Source organism: Canis lupus, chromosome 3 (genome assembly GCF_003254725.2).
Source record: "Canis lupus dingo isolate Sandy chromosome 3, ASM325472v2, whole genome shotgun sequence".
NCBI lineage: Eukaryota > Metazoa > Chordata > Mammalia > Carnivora > Canidae > Canis > Canis lupus.
Genome location: NC_064245.1, coordinates 79,939,491 through 79,961,920, shown reverse-complemented (window position 1 = coordinate 79,961,920; position 22,430 = coordinate 79,939,491). Strand labels below are relative to the sequence as shown.

General features: G+C 34.1%; 1 long non-coding RNA gene across 3 annotated transcripts in view; it reads left to right on the top strand.

Annotated features, from left to right (window-relative positions):
* Positions 1 to 22,430, top strand: part of LOC118354260 (uncharacterized) — a 151,054-nt gene that overhangs the window by 50,367 nt on the left and 78,257 nt on the right. For 2 of the 3 annotated variants that reach the window (XR_004814425.2, XR_004814422.2), the window contains exon 1: positions 1,406 to 1,573. The exons of the other annotated variant lie outside the window; for it this stretch is intronic. This is a non-coding gene — a long non-coding RNA (uncharacterized LOC118354260). Of the gene's footprint in view, positions 1 to 1,405; positions 1,574 to 22,430 lie in introns of those variants that run through there. 3 annotated transcript variants of the gene reach the window in all.

Here is a 22,430-nt window from a genome sequence, read left to right as displayed (position 1 = left end):
GCGCCAAAGGCAGACACTCAACCACTGAGCCACCCAGGTGTCTCAAGGTGAACTTTTTCGATCATACTACAGACAAATTGCATGGCTCTTCAAGTCCACCTGTGACACTCTGCAGAGAGGTTCTTGTGGTTCCTTTGTGCACCGGATTGTCTTAAGGGACAGACTAAAAGGGATTTCCTTCATATCGTTTCAAATTGCTCTAATGCCAATATAGCTTTTATCATAGTCTTTTAATGTAAGTGGCTATATTTAATTCCTCATTCTCTTGACTGCACATGCTGTCTATTACAGTGTTCTTTTCTTATCTGAATAGCTTTTCGATAGCAGTCTATTGTAATATTTGCAACAGAGTCACCTCCCTCTGGCAGCAGGGGTAATATAGTTTAATGAAATATTTGTAAAGCCCAAGAAACCGCATAGAAGAAATGTTTGAAAATTCTAAAGTATGAAAAAAATTCTAAAATGTGTTTCTTACTAACACCATTAGTAACATATTTTTCCCATATCTGGATAGTGTGGGGTTTCATGCAACCTGTAGTCACACCAAAGGAAATGTTAGGTCCGTAATTGATCCTCACAGAGAAAGATTGCCAGGGTATGACACACTGTAGAAGCTCTCCTCAACTGGATTGATAATTAGCTGAGAGAATAATATAAATGGCTAAGAACTTTCCTCCTAGTAATGTTTCTTGACTTTATGATGATCACGGTAAATTTATTTTATTTTTTAAAGATTTTTTAAAAATTAATCTCTACACCCAATATGGGGATTGAACTCACAACCCTGAGATCAAGAGTTGAACATTTCACCAACTGATCCAGTCAAGTGGCCCAATCATGATAACTTTAAAACCCTTTTGGCTAGCATTCCTTAAATTTAATTGCATCGCATTATTAATGGCATCCATGAACCTAAATGTATTTCTACGTTCTCCTCGATTAGGTTTTGTCATTTCTGAGATTGTGCTGAGATCAATGAACCATGCACTGTTCAAGGTGAAAGGAACTTTTAGGTTAATACATATTAAGTGCTTAATACGATGCCTTGAAATACGATGCCTTGGGAATAATTAGCCAATATATTAGCTGTTATTATTATTATTGCTACTGTTATTTTTAATCCTCTCATTTTTAAGATGAGAAAACAGACATGACTACATAAATATTGCTAATAACATATAACTTCAGCAAATTTCCTGTATTTCATCATTTTATCCTTTAAAAATAGTTGCTTTCTATAGACCAATATAGGGAATATAGATGAGATAGATGAGGGCTCTTATGTTCTAACTACTGACAGTTCATTGGGATCTGTGCCTACACATATATAAATGTATTTTAGACTCTAACCTGACTTCTTTAATAAATTTTTTTTATTTTTATTTATTTATGATAGTCACAGAGAGAGAGAGAGAGAGAGAGAGGCAGAGACACAGGCAGAGGGAGAAGCAGGCTCCATGCACCGGGAGCCTGACGTGAGATTCGATCCCGGGTCTCCAGGATCGCGCCCTGGGCCGAAGGCAGGCGCCAAACCGCTGCGCTACCCAGGGATCCCACTAACCTGACTTCTAAGGTGAGTCTGTTCCTGGCTCGTTCTTGTTCTAATCCACATCCTGATCAGGAGAGCTGTGCATACACTAGAAAAGCCCCTCTGCTCTGTTCAGTGAACAAGAGAGGATTTTAGAGTCTCCAATGGAAAATCTGGGAAGATTTCCCCAGAAGAGAAGGAAAAGGAAGGTGAAGAGTAAGATGAGAGGGAAAGGAGGAGGGAAGAAGGGATTTAGGAAAGCTGATTGCTTTTTGGAACAAGCTTGCTAGAAAGATATAGGATATCCAGTTAAATTAAAATTTCAGGTAATTATTAACTATTTTACGTACAAGTATGTCTCAAATAGTACATGGGTATACCTACAGGCATACATACTTCACATTTAGGTGAAATACAAATTTAACTGGGCATTTTGTATTTATATTTACCAAATTTCATGACCCTATCTTACAGAAGCAGACAGAAAAGAGAAAAATGTATACAAATTAAATATAGATATTACAGGATGTGAAAGGTTAATCCCACCTTGATCTCCTCTACAGAGGCTACAGAGCTCCTCCATACATGACTGCTTTTCTGTCTCTTTTACTGGATCATTCTCATCTTTACTTGGATATCTCAAAGATTCCTCAAGGAGAACATTATCTAAAACCAAAACTCATGACGTTACTATTCTGGTCTCTGCCGAAGTGTCATTCTCCGAGAAATCTGTGAATCTCTGGTTTAAAATAGCTTCCTTGCTTCCCCCCTCACTCCTTATTTCATCATGTTGTTTTATTTCCTCTATAAAATATAGATTTTAAACTACCTTCTTTATCCACTTGCATATTTCTTTGGGATCTGGCTCTTCTCACTAAAGTGGGAACTCTATGAAAGCAGGAAATTTGCAGATCTGGTTTACATTAGTATCTTAGTACCTAGACCAGTGGTGACTCACAAATCAATATTCAGCAAATATTGAATAAGTAAACTACTCCCTAAACCCAGCTCTCATATTCTGTTTTCTGTCTCAGAAAATACCATTACCAAGTATTTAATTTTGCAGATGCCATAAGTTTAATAGTCTTTCTTGAAATCTTTTCAAGAAAAGATTGAAATGTCATATTCAATTAGTTTATAAATTGTATCTACTGCCTTTTATATATTTTAAAGATCAGCTTAATTCTCTCCATTTCCACATCTATTACACCACCTCATATACTATCAAATCTACTTGGGCTCTTGCATGATTTCTTAAATGGTGGGTTTATATCCTCCATTGGCTCTTTCCAAAGAATTTTCCATACTGTAGTGGGAGTAATCTTAGAGAGGAACAAACTTTTTTCTTGTTACTCTTCCCCCTCTATCCCCAAATCTAAGAAGAGAATTCAGAGCAAACCTTAGCTTATAAATCCATCCATCCATCCATCCATCCATCCATCCATCCATCATACATACATAATAAATAAAGACCCACATAATTGGTTCATGATTAAGGATCTAGCCTCCAAGAACTTGCAAACCTCTCAACCAGCACAATATTGATGCTCAGTGTTTTAATTTCTTCTCTATCTTTCTTTCTCTCTCTCATCTTTGTTGGATGCTGGATCTTTAAAGCCTTACAATTGAATTTTCATGACCTGTATTTAAAAAATTTTAAACATATTATCATTATTGATCTGTGAATGGCCTTCTCTTTTTGTATTTTTTAATCTTTAAAATTATAAACTCTTTCTAATTCATCATTCAACTAAAGAACCAAAATATTAACACCTTCTATATAATAGTATGTTTTTTCTCCCCATTCTACCATTCTTTCAACACGAGGCACCTACTGTCATGAAACTTAGTGTGTGTACATGTGTATAGATTTTTGCCCGGCAAAAATCTCACCTGCAGCCCATTTTTGTACAGCCAGTGATTTTTACGTTTTTAAAGAATTGTAAAAAGACACAAAGAGGAATGTGTTATATAGAAATAATTTTCCACTGAGTAACATACTACTAAGGCCCATTCATACTCCTATATGTACTACAGATCATTCATTTTGACTGCCACATAATATTTCACTGAGTATACTACATTTAATTTTCTATTCATGCTCACTGTCTATAAGTTTTCTTTCAGTTCTTCAAACTATACGTTTTGATTGTATATATACCAACGTGTACATCAGCTTTTAAAATTAACTTAGACTATTTACTCCAATCTCAGCTAAAGCTTCATTTCTTAAGAAAGCATTCTTTGCTTTCCTTGACCCAGTTAATTATCCTTATTAAATATGTGTGTACTTCTCCACTGAACTAATGCTTTATATAGCTTGGTTTCTTGCTTATTCTCTTAGTCTTTCTCCTCCATTTTATTATAATATCCATCTGGGCAAAGCCCATGTATCTTTTTTGCTGATTATTTATCCCCTTCCCTAACATAATGCTTGGCACTAAACAGATGGTAAGTAAATATCTGTTAAATGAATGGATGCAGTGAATATTTATCATTAATATTTTTGTTTGTGTGAGTAAATTTTCCTAAGACAACTCAAAGTGTTGTTGAACTCTATCTAGGTAGAAGTGGATACACAGATGGAAAATATGAAGGTGTATGAGACTGTAAGTGACATCTGGGTTATTTTCAAAACTAGCAAAACACTGGTAGGGGCCATGTAGAGACTACTGAAGACATAGCTGGAGCAGTAATTTCTTCAGATTAGGTCTGTGAAGTTTCACACATTTGATATAGGTCAAATGTTAAGAATTAAAAAAAAAAATTGAACAGAATTTAGTTCTGTAATTTTTTTTTTTTTTAATTTGAGAAATAGGGGCTGGATTGAGTCATTTGTAAAGTGTTTTCCAGAGCTCCCACTTTAGGTTTTTATGTTTTCCACACATATTAATTAATACATTTACAATAATGTCATTTTCCATTTTAATTGATATTTTTTCATTGGCAGCATAATTCTATCAATGAACTTATATTTGGTATCAGTGTGCACAAGAAACCCCAATACCTGTTTTATTGACTCTGTTTTGCCAGAAGAGAGATACTAACATCAGGTCATCTTGTTCCTGGGTTATCCTGAAGCATTTAATCATCACTATTTCAAATGAATATTAAAGCTTTTACTCTCAAAAAAGACCTATTCTAACTCTCTTTTATTACTGTATTCATTCTTAATTTTTGTTTCTTATTTTGAAAATTATTTTTTTAAGATTTTATTTATTGAGCAGCCCCTGTGGTGCAGCGGTTTAGCGCCGCCTGCAGCCTAGGGCGTGATCCTGGAGACCGGGGATGGAGTCCCACGTCTCTGCATGGAGCCTGCTTCTCCCTCTGCCTGTGTCTCTGCCTCTCTCTCTCTCTCTCTCTGTCTCTATGAATAAATAAATAAATAAATAAATAAATAAATAAATAATCTTTAAGAAAATAAATAAAACTCTCAACTCAAAAAATAAAAAATAAAAAAAAACAAAAATAAAAAAATAAAAAAATAAAAAATTAAATAAAAAAAAAACCTCTCAACTCCATGGCTCTGAAAGATTTTATTTCTTTATTCATGAGACACATAGAGAGAGGGGCAGAGACATAGGCAGAGGGAGAAGCAGGCTCCCTGCGGGGAGCCTGATGTGGGAATGGATCCCAGGGTCCCAGGACCATGACCTGAGCCAAAAGCAGATGCTCAACCACTGACCCACCCAGGTGCTCTCTTATTTTGAAATTAATATTACCCATAGTCACGTAAGTTATGGAGCATCCTATGATACCCTAACTGATTATTTTAGCTGAAGGCTCCTCTTAGAAACCACAGAATAATGTTGGCTTAGTTCCTGTTAGCAAAAGTCACTAATTTTGATGAACCATTTTGCAATTCAGTTCTGAACGCCAGCCTTGCCATTAGGTTGTTGTTTATTTACCATCCATCCATGTTCCGTTTCCTCACAATTTAGCCACAATTAGAATGAGATTACTCTTTTCACCTACTTTCAGAGAAAGAAACCTCTTGTATTTAAAACCAAACTAACATAAATCAATTGTACTCTTATTTCAAAGGATTTGAGGATATAAATAATCAATTTTTTAAAATTAAAATCTCTCCTACAAATTTTGTTTTACACCTCTCACCTATAAAGCTTATTACCATGTCCTTTGATAATGTACCAAGAACCTGAAAGGAGTATTGTCTGCTATATTGCCATAAAGTTGAAGTAGAACTTTAAATATCCCATCATCTGCCTCTTACATTCTATTGAGTTTACTTTCAATCACTTGGTCTTACCACTAGATGGTGGTAAAAGTAGGAAGGCATTACACATGTGCATGGGGTAGGAAACCATAGAATGAGCTTAGGAGTGAATTGGACATAGCATAATAAATTAATAAAATATGAGAAGAGGATATTCCTGAATTCAAAATTAAGAAGTATTTTCTCATTCTCATTCCGATTCCTGACTTCTCAACTGAACCATATACTTTCTTTATATTCACATTTTCAAACTTCATTGCCAAGGAGCTTTCAAAAAATAGAGTGTTATGTAATTTTTTGTCTTCTCCTTAATTTGTAGAATTGTATTATTATGTTTAGAAAAACAATTTCTAGAAGATGGGATTTGTGTATTATGTTATTTAACTGCTTAACACTTATACATGTATCTCTATCAGTCTTAATATCTAATATCCCCAGTTAAAGATTTCAGAAATTGAATTATTTACTCTCTCTTCTATCCCCCACAGCTCTATTACTGACTTATAAACATATCCAGTTGTAGTACTCAAGATTCTCTAAAAAAAAAAAAAAAAACTAGTACCAATGGGAGATGATAGATAGATAGATAGATAAATAGATAGATAAATTAATGCATAGAAGGAGATTCATTCTGAGGGATTGGCTCACATAATTATGGTGGCTGAGAAGTCCCATGCTCAGCTGTCTGCAAACTAGAGACGTCAGAAAGCTAGTGGTGGAGTTCCAGTTCAAATCTGAAGGTCTAAGAATCAGAAGCACTGATGAGCAAGTGTGGGAAAAGATAGATGTCCCAGTTCAAGCAAAAAAATCAAATTTGCTCTCTTTTTTTTTCCATTCTGGTAATATCCAGTAACAAGATAGATGACACTCACCAACACTGGTGAGGACAATCTTTTTATGTAGCCTACCAATTCAAATGGTAATCCTTTCCTGAAATATCCTCATAGTCATATCTGGAAATGATGTCCTATCAGCTATCTAGGCATCTCTTGGTCCAGTCATGGCCATACACAAAATTAACCATCATACCAATATCCATCAATGCTTGTTGAGAAACATGAAGTGTTGACTCCTGTTCAAACCTTTAGTCAGTTATGTAATCTATTTTAACAGTTAATCTGATCATAGAGCCTTTGGACTACTCTCCCCAGGAAATCTATAGGCAAGTACCTTTAAGAAATCTAGCACAAACAAAACAAAACGAGACAAACAAAAAAACAAAAAAAAAAAAAAAAAAAAAAGAAAGAAGGAAAAAAAAAAAAAAAAACTAGTGTGGACAAAACTTAGAAGTGATGACATCATTGTCTCCCCAGCTGAGACTCTTGAGGCAAGACATGCTGTAACCTATTCAGTCTTTCCCTAGAAGACATCAGGCGCTCTTCTCTCTTAACTCTTGTTCTACCTCTAAGCCTCATTGTTGATTGTTCTGTTTTGCAGCTTTGTTACTTTTCAATAGTGGGTTTGCCTTTTGTGGTGGGTATCCTTAGCTGAGTATAATTGCTGACTCTCCCACACATTCTTTCATCATATCTTCTGATGTATCTCTACCATAAGTTGTTACAGAACGTGGGAGGTGAGTGGGTGCGTTCTTAATGACTATCATCTGTAGTTCCATACGTTCCAGAATAATATGCAAAGAAAGGGACAGATCTTCTTGTGAGCAATGAAATATTTACCAAATAGCAACCTTAGCTATGATAACCCCTAACTGACCCAGGGGGAATGAGAAAAATATCTCACTTGTGCATTTTTCTTTCCTTTGGTCAACCTTTCCTCTTTTACAATTCCATAAAACAACAGTAAAGTAATGGAGAATATCATCTATATCGATGCAGACCTTGACTAAGTAAAAATTGTTTGTTAAAATTGAGTTTTTGCTTAAAATATGACACAAGAGATAGGCCCTGATTTACCTACTGAGCATACCAGATGAAATTTGATTTACTTGATTAGTTGACTTGCCAAAATAACTGGCTACAGCAGTTTTTGTTTCTTTGTAGGTTGTTTTGGAAACCGATATTTCTGAATGTTTTAATTACTTTACTAAATTGCTGATTCATTTATGTATCATATGGGCTAAGTGTTCCTGAAATGTGTTGAGTTTATTCATTCCACAAAGAAATCGTAATAATTCCTAGACACACAGAAGTCACATCATCAAGTAAGATAGAAGGATTAAAAAACAACAACAGCAACAATAGCTTTAGGTAAACAGCAACATTGAGAAGAGATAGGGATCGCCCCATACATGAACAGCCTCCTCCACTATCAACATACCCTACCAGAGTCGTGCATTTGCAAGAACAAATAAACCTACAATGACACATCCCTCAGAGTCCTAAGTTAACTTTAGGAGTCACTCTTGGTGTTGTATATTCAGCAGGTTTTAGCAAATGTATAAAGATATGTGTTTACCATTATAGTATCATACAGAATAGTTTCACTGCCCTAAAAAAATCCTCTATGCCCTGCCTATCCATCCTTCCCTCCTCACTAACCCCTTGAAACCACTCATCTTTTTAGTGTCTCTATAGTTTTGCATTTTCTAAAGTGTCATTGCCTTCCCAGAATGTCATGTAATTTGAATCATATAGTATGTAGCTTTTTCAGATGGGTTTCTTTCACTTAGTCATATGTATTTAAGATCCCATGTCTTTTTATAGCTTGATAGTCCATTTCTTTTTAGTACTGAATAATATTCCATTGTCTGCACATACTACAGTTTATCCATTACTTACCAAAGGATATCTTGGTTCTTTCCAAGTTTTGACAATTATGAATAAAGCTGCTATAACTATGCATGTTTGGGTTTTTGTGTAGACACACGTTTTCAGTGCATTTGGGTAAATATCAAGGAGTGTGATCACTGAATTGTATCGTAAGACTATGTTTAGTTTTGTAGGAAGCTGCCAAATGGTCTCCCAAGATGGCTGAACCACTTTGTATTTAGACCAGCAAAGAATGATTGCCCAGGATTTGGTGTTGTCAATGTTTCAGATTTTTGCCATTCTAAGATGTGTGGTTTTGTTTTTAATTGCACAGTCTTGCAAAGCTATCAAAAATTTAAAAATAGGCTCTCAATATTTGGGAGCGTGGTGGAATATATGACATTTCTCAAGATAAATTGATGATGGAAACATTTTTCTGTGGGATAGCTTATAAAATAAATGTTCCTGGGGAAATGCTGATAATGTGTCTCTGGTGTCTACCATAATGCCTGGCACATAGTAGCGGTGTGTGGATATTTGCTGAATAATTGAATACTTTGAGATTGAAGCTCATAGGGATGTCTGGGTTGGCTGAAGTTTGAATGTGTTTGGATATAGTGGGATAATCTTGGGCCTACTTACTGAAAAAGAAGCCAGCACTCATATGCAAGAAGTCCCAAGGCTTAATCTGAAGCTATTATATGAATGTTCTATCTTAATAAAATAGGTTAATTAAATGGTTAATTCTAGCATTAAAATAGAAATAGACTAATGAGACCAATTAATTGATTTTTATGTGAGTCCATATATTTGGCCAATATCTTATCATAATGCAGTATTCTTTGGCAGCCAGTAGTTGCTGATGGCAGTTTTCTTTGTCAGAACTGTTATCAAACTGTGCTATTAAAAGAGATTTATTTAGTTAGATTTGGGTGGATCTGTAACAAATAAGCAGGCAGTCTAAGCTGTTGTCTAACATACAGGAATTTGGAGAGACTTTTCTTTATCCTCTTGGCTTAAGCCATGGTTTATCATATTTTGAATATGGTCTGAGCCAGCCTGTCCAAATGCATCTCATACAATTACATATTGGAGCTAGCATTTTATTTTGAAAAGGATGTTTATATAAATTTGTATTGGCTTCATATATTCATTTAATATAGGATTTTTGTGGACTTAAACACTTTTCCTCAGTTCTTATTCCAAGTAGTAAATTTATGTTGTTCTATTTTACAAAAGAAGCTAAATTCTAGAGCAGGTTTCAATGTTATTTTAACACTAAGAGGTATGAAATAGAGTGGTGTTTAAGAATTTAAATACTAATATATCTTTTAAGCCAAATTTGTTTGAGGATTCAATTTTATGTTTTTAATTTAGATATAGTTTTAAAAAAATATTCTTTATGGCAATGAGTATCTTATGAGTATTTCTCCTATCAGTGTCCAAAGTTCTGAAATGACTTAGCCTTTTTTTTTCTTTTTCTTTCTTTTTTTTTTATAAATTTTTATTTATTATTTATGATAGTCACAGAGAGAGAGAGAGGCAGAGACATAGGCAGAGGGAGAAGCAGGCTCCATGCACTGGGAGCCCGACGTGGGATTCGATCCCGGGTCTCCAGGATCGCGCCCTGGGCCAAAGGCAGGCGCCAAACTGCTGCGCCACCCAGGGATCCCTTTTTCTCTTTTTCGAAGGGGGTTGTGGAAATAGTTATTTCCACTTTGAAAAGTTTTATAAATACGCCAAGCATGATAAAAAGTAATCCAATTTTTGAAAGTTTACAATTGCTGCTGGAATGTAAATTTCCATAGATGCAATTATAATTCTTACAATTCTTATCATAGTAATACATATTAGGATGTTTTTAAAATATTTTTGATCAGGGGAAAAATTCCCATTATGTATATGGAGGCCCTAAAATATCTTAGAATTCTTAGACATACAATATGTAGTGGACACAAGTTAAAGTTTAAAAAATGCTCCTGCTAATAAAACTTAGTAAAAGTGATTTGTAAGTTACTGTTATAGAACACTTGATCTGTTTTCTCAAGGGGCAATGCTATGAATGGTTGGATTGAACTAGTCCCATAGGCGTATACAAGCCATAATAAATTAAAACATTGCCAGGAGGAACCTGCCTAGGAGATAAGGCCAAAGAGGCAGAGATCAGACAACTGGTGGGGAGCTTCATGTGCCATGATCAAATTTGAAAAATGTGCTGGAAAAAAGTAGGAAGCACTAAAGATTGTCAGAACTTAACTAGTTTGAGTTAGGTTTTAAAAATATGCCTATAAAGAATGGGTTGCATATATGTAAGGCTGACATAGGGATGGAAAATTAGAAATCTATTACAAAATTCCAGAAATTCCATGAGACCCTGAACTCTAACATAATTCAAGGCACAGACAATGCTGAGCAAGTCCCTGAATGTTTAATGGGGAAAAAAAAAAAAAAAAAAAAAAAAAAAAAAAGCTATAAGCTATCAATGAGGAAGAGGAGAAGAGTGAATAACCAAAGAAGTTGGACTTTAGGGAGCAAAGACTGGAAAATGGATCCAGGAAGGAAAAATAGGTAGCACTTTCCTATCAAGTAGATTAAAGAAGGAGGTTAGAGAGTAGAGACACCAAACTAGAAAGTTCTCCCATTAAGAGACCAAATCAGGGACACCTGGGTGGCTCAGAAGTTGAGCATCTGTCTTTGGCTCAGGGTGTGCTGCTTCTCCCTCGGCCTATATCTCTGCTTCCCTCTCTGTGTCTCTCATGAATAAATAAATGAAATTTTTTTTTTAAAGGATCAAATCAATTCTTACACAAATGTTAAGTTTTTCGCCAATTTTGATATTCATACATCTGCTGTCTCTATGATTATAAGCCAGATACAGTTTACAAGGGTTGTCTGTACAAATTCTGTATCACTAAGGAACATTCAAAGTACTTCAGGTATTCGTTAATTTAATATCCAAAATCTCATATAATTACAGAAAAAAAAATCTAGTTCTATTGTGGAAGTTCTTCTGGCTCTTGCTATATAACCTTACTTAATTATTTAATTGTACGTTTTTCATATGTAAATACTTATCCATGAAGTTAGTGAAATCAGCAAGATGACTTTGAGTGTCTCAGAAATATAGTTCCATGCCAAAATTAGGACCCATTGCTGAAACATTATGCTATTAAGACAACCACATGGTTGTTTTGAATTATCTCATATTTCGGTGAAAAAATACATATATAGTTTATTAATGCTCATTTTTGGATTTTTCCAGTTAACTTTTATTTATCTGGGCTAATGTATAGGAAATAAGTGGGAAGATGACATATCTAGTGATTTACATACTGAATTACTTAACTGATGTAGTCATGAGTCCATTCAAGACTATGTGTATAATACAGTTTCTGATACACAGACTTAACTGAACATTAAAAGACTCATGGCCCTTGATAATACACTCATAGATGAATAGACTGTGTACTTTCATTGGCAACTGTTCATACACAGGCTCAGCTGAAGTTAGTTTACATTCTCAAATGTCAGGCTAACTGGAAGTTCATCTTTACTGAATCCACAGCATATCTAAGTAGGGTTTGTATAGAATATAATCTGGTTCTGGTGCCTAGTAACAATATAAAATCCAACAACAAGAATTAAAATAGCAACATAGACAATTAGTTATTTGTGGGATACCACTAAATCTTTTTTATACTATTTCATTTTTTCTTCTTGGCATTCCTAAATTAGGTTCATCTTAGAGCCTTTTTCCTCATTTTGTTTAGTACTTGTGTTAATGATCTTTACAATACTGTATTATTTTTTGAGGCAAAGATGGTATATGACATATCAGTTTCAAGTGTACAACATATATTTATGTTGTACATAAATATGCAAAATATATATTTATATATATATATAATTTATTTTGAGGTAAAATTGGTACATGGCATTATATTAGTTTCAGGGGTGCAACATAGATTTCAATATTTGTATATACTACAAAGTGATCACCCAAATAAGTATAGTTACTATCTATCATCAGACAATTTACTTCCTTCAGAACCTATTTTATACGCTCCCAACTACTTTTGCCTGATAATCATCAAACTATTCTCTGTATCTATGAGTTTTGTTTTTTTTCTTAAATTCTACATATGACTGAAATCATATGGTATTTGTCTTTGTTTTATTTAATTTAATATAATACCTGTAAGTTTCATCTGTGGCTTGCAAATGGCAAGATTTTATTCTTTTTTTTATGGCTGATTGATATTCCATTGTATATATATTACCATAGACTCTTTATCCATTCATAGACACTTAGTTTGTTACATTATCTTGAATGTTGTAAATAATGCTGCAATGAACATATAGGTGTATATATCTTTTCAAATTACTGTTTTTATTTGTTTCAGATAAATATCCAGGAGTGGAATAGCTGGATCATATGGTACTTATATTTTTAATTTTTGAGGAAGCTCCATAGTGTGTGGTTTGGGTATTCACTCCTTAGTGGGTATATAATTTGCAAAAAAAAATTTCCGATTCAATAGATTGTCATCTGATTTTGCTGATGGTTTTTCTTGCTGTGCAGAAGTATTTTAGTTTGATGTAGTCCCATTTGTTTATTTTGCTTTTGTTGTTCTTGCTTTTGGAATCAGATCCAAACTGAATGCCAAGATGATGTCAAAAGCTCACCACCTATGTTTTCTTCTATTTACAGGTTCAGGGTCTTACATTAAAATCTTTTATCCAGGGATCCCTGGGTGGTGCAGCAGTTTAGTGCCTGCCTTTGGCCCAGGGCGCGATCCTGGAGACCCAGGATCGAATCCCACGTCAGGTTCCTGGTGCATGGAGCCTGCTTCTCTCTCTGCCTGTGTCTCTGCCTCTCTCTCTCTCTCTCTCTGTGTGTGTGATTATCATAAATAAATAAAAAATTAAAAAAAATCTTTTATCCATTTTGAGTTAATTTTTGCATATGGTATAAGATAGTGGATCAAGCTTCATTCTTATGCATGTGGCTGTCAAATTTTCCTAAAACCATTTATTAAAGAGATTGCCCATTGCCATGGTATTTTCTTAGCTCCTTTGTCATTAATTAATTGACCTTATACATGTGGGTTTATTTCTGGTCTCTCTCTTCTATCAATCTATGTGTCTGTTTTCATGTTAATACCACACTGTTCTGATTACTGTAGTTTTGTTGTATATGAAATCAGGGAATATGATACCTTTAGCTTTGTTCTTTTGTTCTGAAGTTTGCTTTGACTCTTTGGGGTCTTTTGTGGTTCCATACAAATTTTAGAATTATTTGTTGTGGTTCTGTGAAAAATGAATTGGAATTTTGTTAGGGGTTACATTGAATCTGTAGATACTTTGAGTTGTAGGGATATTTTAACAATCTTAATTCTTCCAATCCATTAGTATGAAATAGCTTTCCGTTTTTTTTTTGTGACTTCTTCAGTTTCTTTGATCATTATCTTAGAGTTTTCAGTGTATAGATCTTTTACCTCCTTGGTTAAATTTATTCCTAGTTATTTTTGTATGCAGTTGTAAATGGGATTGTTTTTTAAATTTCTCTGATAGTTTCTTATCAGTGTATAGAAATGCAACAGATTTCTGTATAACAATTTGGTATCCTGCAAATTTACTGAATTCATTTAGAAACTTTAACAGGTTGTGTGTGTGTGTATGTGAAGTCCTTAGAGTTTTCTGCATATAGTATCACGTCATTTCCAAATAATGATGATTTTACTTCATTTTTACCTATTTGGATGTTTTTTCTTTCTTTTTCTTGCCAAATTACTCTGGCTAGGACTTCCAATATGTTTAATAAAAGTGGGCTAGTGAGTATTCTTGTATTATTCTTGATTGTAGAGGAAGAGCTTTCAGCTGTTGAGAATGATGTTAGCAGTGGAATTGTCATATACAGTCTCTATTATGTTGAGACATGTTTCCTCTATACACTCTTTGTCGAGAGTGTTTATCATAAATGGATGTTAAATGTTGCCAAAAGCTTTTTCTGCATCTATTGAGATGATCGTGATTTTCATCTTTCATTTTGTTAATATGATGTAAGATGTTGACTGATTTGTGGATATTGAATCATCTTTGCATACCTGAAGTAAATTCCACTTGATCACAGTATATGATCCTTGTAATATATTGTGGAATTTGGTTTGCAAATATTTTGTTCAAGGTTTTTGCAGCTATGTTCATCAAGGATGTTGGCCTATAATTTGTGTGTGTGTGTGTGTGTGTGTGTGTGTGTGTGTGTTTATGTGATGTCCTTGTCTGATTTTAGTATCAGGGTAATGCTGGCTTGTAAAATGAATTTGGAAACATTCTCATCTTTTCAATTATTTGGAAGAATTTGAGAAAAATGGGTATTAAATCTTTGAATATTTGATAGAATTCACTGGTAAAGCTGTCTACGTGCTGGACTTCTGTTTGTTGGGAGTTTTTTTTTTTTTTAATATATATAATTGATTCAATTTCCTTACTAGGAATCAGTCTATTCAAATATTCTATTTCTTTATGATTCATCTTGGAAGATTGTATGTTTCTGTGTATTATGCATTTCTTCAAAGTTGTCCAATTGTTTGATGCATAATTGTTCACAGTAGTCCCCATATGATTATTGTTATTCTGTGGTATCAGTTGTAACTTCTCTTTTCTTTCTGATTTTATTTTTTTAAACAATTATTTTTTCTTTTTTAAAAAAGTTTTTTTTTTTTTTTTTTTTTTTTTTTTTAAGTAATCTCTGCAGCCAACATGGGGCTGGAACTCATGACTCCAATATCAAGAGTTATATGGACTTCTGACTGAGCCAGCCAGGCTGATTTTATTTTGTTTAAGGCTGATTTTATTTTGTTTAAGTCTTTTTTTTCCCCCCATGGCAGTGGGAGTCTAGCTACAGGTGTGTCAGCTTTGCTTATTTTATTTTATTTTTATTTTATTTTATTATTTTATTTTATTTTATTTATTTTTTAAGAATCAGCTCTTAGTTTTATTGATCTTTTCTATTTTTTTTTATTCTCTATTGCATTTATTTCCACTCTGATCTTTATTATCAGCTTCCTTTGGGCTTTGTTCTTCTTTTTCTAGGTATTTTAGGTATTAAGTTAGATTCTTTATATGAGACTTTTTTGTTTGTTTCTTAGGGTAGGCCTGTATTATCATGAACTTCCCTATTAGAACTGCTTTTGCTATATCTCATAGATTGTGGATTGTTATATTTTCATTTTCATTTATCTCATGGTATTTTTCATATTTCTCCTTTAATTTCTTCACTGACCAATTGGTTGTTTAATAGCATGTTGTTTATTACTATGTTGTTTAGCCTCTAGATATTTGAGATTTTCTTTTTTTTTCCTTGCTATTGATTTCTAACTTCATAAAATTATGTTCAGAGATGATGCTTGATGTAAGTTTAATCTTTTTCAATGTATTAAGACCTGTTTTGTGGCCTAACATATGATCCATCCTTAAGAATGTTCCATGTGCATTTGAGAAGAATGTGTACTCTGCTGCTTTTGGATGGAATGTTCTATTTCTGTCTCTGTTTTTGTCTCTCTGTCTCTCTCTGTCTCTCTGTCTCTGTCTCTCTCTCTCTATATATATACACCTGTGTGTGTGTGTGTCTGTGTGTGTGTGTGTATTAAGTCCATTTGGTCTTATTTATGTATATATTAAGTTTCTTCCTCTCTCTCTATTTATGTATATATTAAGTTTCTCTCTCTCTCTCTCTATATATATATATAGTTCATTTGGTCTAATAAGTTGTTTAAGGCCAATATTTCCATCTGGATGATGTATCCATTGATGTAAGTGGGATATTAAAGTCCTCTACTATTATTGTGTTGGAGTCAATTTTTCCCTTTAGTCCTGTTAATACTTGCTTTATATATTTAGGTATTCCTATGTTGGGTACATAAAATGTTTTCAAATGTTATATGCCCTCTTATTGGATTGAGAATATAATTATGTAATACTCTTCTTTATCTTTCATTACAGTCTTTGTTTTAAAGTCCATTTTGTAAAATAAATAAATAAATAAATAAATAAATAAATAAATAAGTCTGTTTTGTCAGATATAAGCACAGCTGCTTTAGCTTTCTTTTCATTTCTACTTGCGTGGATTATCTTTTTCCATCCCTTCGCCTTTGTCTATATACGTCCTTAATTCTGAAGTGAGTTTCTTGAAGGTCACATATAGATGTCTTGTCTTTTTAAAAATTTTTAAACATTCATGTTATGTCTTTTTTAAAAAATATTTTATTTATTCATGAGAGACACACAAAGACTGGCAGAGACATAGGCAGAGGGAAAAGCAGGCTCCCTGCTGGGAGCCTGATGTGGGCCTCAATCACAGGACCCCAGGATCACAACTACACCAAAGGCAGATGCTCAACCACTAAGCCACCCAGGTGTCCCTATGTCTTTTGATTGAATAGCTATAGATACAGCTTCAGTCTAAAGGCAGTCCACTACCAGAATTCCTTCTTCTTCAGAAGTCAATCTGTGTTCTCTTAAGGTCTTCAATGAGTCCCACCTATATTATGGGAGGAGGATCTACTTCACTCAAAGTATGCCGTATTAAATGTTAATTTCAATCAAGACCACCTTCAAAAAAACATCGAGTTAAACTTGTCAAATTACTTTTGTATATAGTAAACTCTTAGCTCAATGACAGAGGCTAAATCTTACTAATTTTGGTTTCTGGCATTAGAATAATAAAACAAAGGCTGAGAAAATTATATGCATAAATAACTAAAATATTGATTAAGTAATTAAAATAGTTGGATAGCATTGCTCAGCAATATATCTCCATTTTTATTTTAAGCTATTGTTTATATAATGCTAAAATAAATGTCATGTAAAACTGGGCTGACTGAATTATTCACTTCTCAGACAGTTGAGTTGGAAATGCTTAGAAAACCACCTCAGGTTCCTGATACTCATTGGCTCTGAAAGGACCGTGGGGTACTGCTATTGGAGTGTCTTGTATACTCTGATGGAACATACTATCATACTCAGGGCACATTAACTGTGACATCCGACTGTGCAAGATACAGATATGGAGGCCTATTCATTAACAGCCTGGAAATACCTGAAGTTCCTCTGACAGTCAGATCCAGAGACTTCATGAGTGACAGGAATTTTGCACACACACGTTTTACAACCATGACCATAAAAAGACAGTCTTTATTTTTTAAGGAAAAAAAAAATGAAAACTCTCCCTGTCAGAGTCAAATAGGGATTGTGTTTCCAAAACACTAATTATAACTGAATAGTTAGCTGGTATTTGCTGAAGGCACTGGTCTGACTCATTTATCTACCATCTACTTTAGGCTGCTGGAGTGAACGTCAACCTCTCAATTGGCTAAACTTTGCATCCCCAGAAAGGCTTACAAGGGCTTTCAGCTCATGTATGTGAGAGAACATTGATGATTTTAAAAGATAATGTCACTAATAAAATAACCCTCTTACTTGTGTTGAGCACCTTGGCAGACTGTTTTTCAGAACAAAAGTGGACTCTTACTGTGTTCAGTCCATCATATTGTGAACTGTGAAATCCACATTGCTTCAGGGAATGTTTTACTAACAATTCTCTTGATTCCATTGGGTGACCCAATTACACATCTTGACTTTCTGCTCTCAGGTAGATATTATTTTGGATTTTTAAATTATCACTTACTTGGAGAATGCTTCAGGAAACCTCCTCCCCCCACCAAAAAAAAAGTTTTATAAAATCTGTAATGTGCTTACAAATCAATGTTCTAAACACTTGGCTCCAAGTACTCCAAAGGTAAGATTTAACAGTTTAAATTTTATCAATCATGTAGGATCACTTTGTTTTGGTTTGGTTTTGATTTTAGGTATTATGAATGATCTAGTGTTTTTTTTTTTAATATTCATCAGGGTCTATTCCCTATCAATTTAATTTTTTGGATTTCTTAATGATAAATCCAAATTTATTGTGCTCCAATTTAAATCTGGTCCTCAGGTCCACAGTAAAAACAAGAAAACATAGTTTAGCACTCTTAAGTACTACTTTAAAGAGTTGTATATCACTGCTAAGTCATTCCTTAATGATTAACATTTGTAGGCTAGAACTTCCTCTAGTTTTTTTTATAAGGCCAATTTGTTTAAACTATTGGCTTTCAAAACATGGTAAATATACCCAAGGTGTTCAAACAAGATTATCTGCACAACTTCAACCAACACTGTTTAAACTTTTTGCATATATATAGAGCTACACCATAAGTGGTCATTTCATTTAAACAAGGAATTCACTGGGAAAAACGTAAAAAAAGAAAGAAAGATTTGCTCAACAGATTGTCTCAATTCCTGGGCCCCTTAGTCATTCTTTTGTCTACTCATTTAGTGTAGATCAGAACATAATAAAAGTTTAGAGAAGAGTTTGAAGTTATAGGGGACTCTATAGATGTCATTCACCAAACCTGGGGGACACATAAGGAGATTTGTGAATCAGGGAGACTGTGAGATAGGGAAAGATTAAGAAAATTACTTAGGTGTGGGTGTCCAGGTCATGAGAGATAATCACAGATTTGGAGATTCTAGAAGTTACTAAAATATTAGGATAAATGGCATGCTTGGATTGATCTTGATGGATCCCAAAGTATACTACAGTGAGAGGCTGCAAGTCTGAGGGAGTAGGTTTGTAAACATTGGCAGAAATATAAAAATCTCATGACCTCTTTCTTCTCTCCTGGTAATGATGCTTCTAATTCACAGTACTCAGAACTTTGCCACTTCTTACTTTCTAACTTCTGTCTGCATAGGAGACTTGGAGGACTTCCTGTAGGTTCTGATTCTCTGGAGAACACCAGTTAAAATATATGGTTCCTGAATATTTGAAAACTATGACTCTATTCATAAACTTTGTATACAATGTCACACCACTATAGACTTAGGCTAACAATAAAATTGAATTCATAGGCAATGGCTCTAGAGTTTAGATTGAATGAGTGGAGGAGAAACAGAAATTGAAATAATTATAAAATAGAAGGTTATACGGAAAACAGAAAAACAGAAGAAGAGCTAGAGACCTGAAAGTTAAATGGAAGAGAGAAAAAAAGAGCAAGAGGAACGGGGAAGGGAAAAAAAAGAGATGCCTTGAACTTATTTTAGGCATTGAGGATCAGTTTAGAACCATGTGTCAAAACCTGTGGAAGTGTATCTAAAGCACCATAGAACTTGAATCAGGGACAGACTCCTGAGATTCAAAAAACCTGATATTCTGAACTAAATGTAGAAGACATTTTAATAAGAATTATATGACCCTCATAAAGCTCATCAAGAAATACTCCTGTATGGATAGAGGAAACATTAAAGAAATCCAAAGTGGTCATATTCCACATTTTAATGTGGCTTATCTAAACTTTCTATATTGATAAATGACTACTTGTATACAGATGGAAGTTTGAATAATAAGACTATATAATATAGATTTTCTTCTCCTTCTTTAGTATATTGGCACTAAAAAAATCAACTTCTTTGAAAAAAACTTTTTAAAAGAAGCATAAAAAATTGCAGAAATCACCAAGTGCTGAATGACCAACTTGTCTTTAGTATTGTCTCTTTTAAAAATAGCAACAATTATTCAAATCTGTAAATAATTGTTACTTTGTACATTTTTTAAAATTCAGCTTTATTGAAAAAATATAAAATATTTAGAGTACACATTGTAGTGATTGTATTGTATACCTTGGGAAAGAGGATTCCTTTGGTCCAGTTAATTAATACAGCCCTCACTTTTTTGCATGTGAGAACATTTAAATTCTATCCTCTTAGCACATTTCAGCTATGCAATACACTGTTATCAAGGATGTCACCATGTCTTACATTAGATCTCTAGAACTTATTTATCTTCTAAACCTTTGAACAATATCTCCTTAATTCCTCCACCCCAATCCCTGATAACCATCATTTTACTCCCTATTTGCATGAATTTGACATTTCAAGATTTCACATGTAAGTGATGCCATACTTTGTCTTTCTCTGTCTGGTTTATATCAGTTAACATAGCCCTCAAGGTCCATACATGCCATAAATTGTAGAATTTCTGTCTCATGACTAAATATATTTCATGTTGTCTTTTAATATCATATATATATATATACATATATATGTATACAACATCTTTTTTAAACAGATCTTTTTATTATTTAATTTTTATTTCAATTGCAGTGTAGTTAACATACAGTGTGAGTTTAAGGTGTACAATATAGTGATTCAATAATTCCATATGTTATTCAGTGCTCATCAAGATAAGTGTGCTCTTAATGCCCTTCACTTATTTGACTCATTCCCGCACCCACTTCACCTCTGGTAACCCTCAGTTTGTTATCTATAGTTAAAAGTCTGTTTTTTGGTTTCTCTCTCTCTCTTCCTTTGTTCATTTGTTTTGTTTCTTAAAGTACAACTATAAGTGAAATCATATGCTATTTGTCTTTGACTGGCTTATTTTGTTTAGCACTATATTCTTTATTTTTTTTTAAGATTTTATTTATTTACTCATGAGAGACACAGACAGAGAGAGGCAGAGACATAGGCAGAGGGAGAAGCAGGCTCCATTCAGGGAGCCCCTGGTACTCCAGGATCACGCCCTGAGCCAAAGGCAGATGCTCAATCTCTGAGCCACACAGGCGTTCCAGCCCTATACTCTTTAGATCCATCCATGTCATTGCAAATGGCAAGATTTCATTTGTTATAGCTGAATAATATTCCATTGTATACATATATCACATCTGTATCCTTTCATCTATCAATGGACACTTGGGCTGCTTCCATAATTTGGCTATTGTAAATAATGTGACAATAAACATAGGTGTGTATATAGCCTTTTAAATTAATGTTTTCAGGGACCCCTGGGTGGCGCAGCGGTTTGGCGCTTGCCTTTGGCCCAGGGTGCGATCCTGGAGACCCGGGATCGAATCCCACATCAGGCTCCTGGTGCATGGAGCTTGCTTCTCCCTCTGCCTATGTCTCTGCCTCTATCTCTCTCTCTATGACTATCATAAATAAATTAAAAAAAATAAAAAAATAAGGTAATTAATATTTTCATATTCTTTGGATAAATACCCAGTAAGGCAATTACTGAATCACAGTGTATTTCTATTTTTAATTTTTAGGGAACCTCCATACAGCCTTCCATAGTGGCTGTACCAGTTTACATTCCTATCAACAGTGCAAGTGGGTTCCCTTTCCTCCACATCTTTGCCCAAATTTACACTTTCTTGCGTTTTTTATTTTAGCCATTTTGGCAAGTGTGAGGTGATGTCACATTGTGGTTTTGATTTGTATTTCCCTGACTATTAGTGATGTCGAGCATCTTTTCATGTATCTGCTGGTCATCTGGATGTCTTCTTTGGAGAAATGTCTGTTTATGTCTTTTGCCCATTTTCATTTTATTATTTTTTAAAGATGTATTTATTTATTTGAGAGACAGAGAGCATGTACAAGCAGGGGGAGGATGAGCATGGGGCCCAACACGGGGTTGGATCTCATAACCTTGAGATAATTACCTGAGCTAAAATCAAGCATGGGATGCTTAAGCAAGTAAGCCACCTAGGTGCCCCTTAGCCCATTTTTAATTATAGTATTTGCTTTTTGGGAGTTGAATTATATCAGTTCTTTACATATTTTGGATATAAACCCTTTATTGGAGATGTTACTCGCAAATATATCTTCCATTCGGTAGGTCGTCTTTTAGTTTTGTTGAATGTTTCTTTCTCTGTGCAAAAGTTTTTATTTTATAGAAGGCCCAATAGTTTATTTTTGTTTTTGTTTCCCTTGTCAGGAGGCATATCTAGTAAGAAGTTGCTATGGCTGAGGTCAAGGAGGTTACCACCTATGTTCTCCTCTAGTATTTTAATGGTTTCAGGTCTCATATTTAGGTCTTTAAACCATTTTGAATTTATTTTTGTGTAGGTCTAAGAAA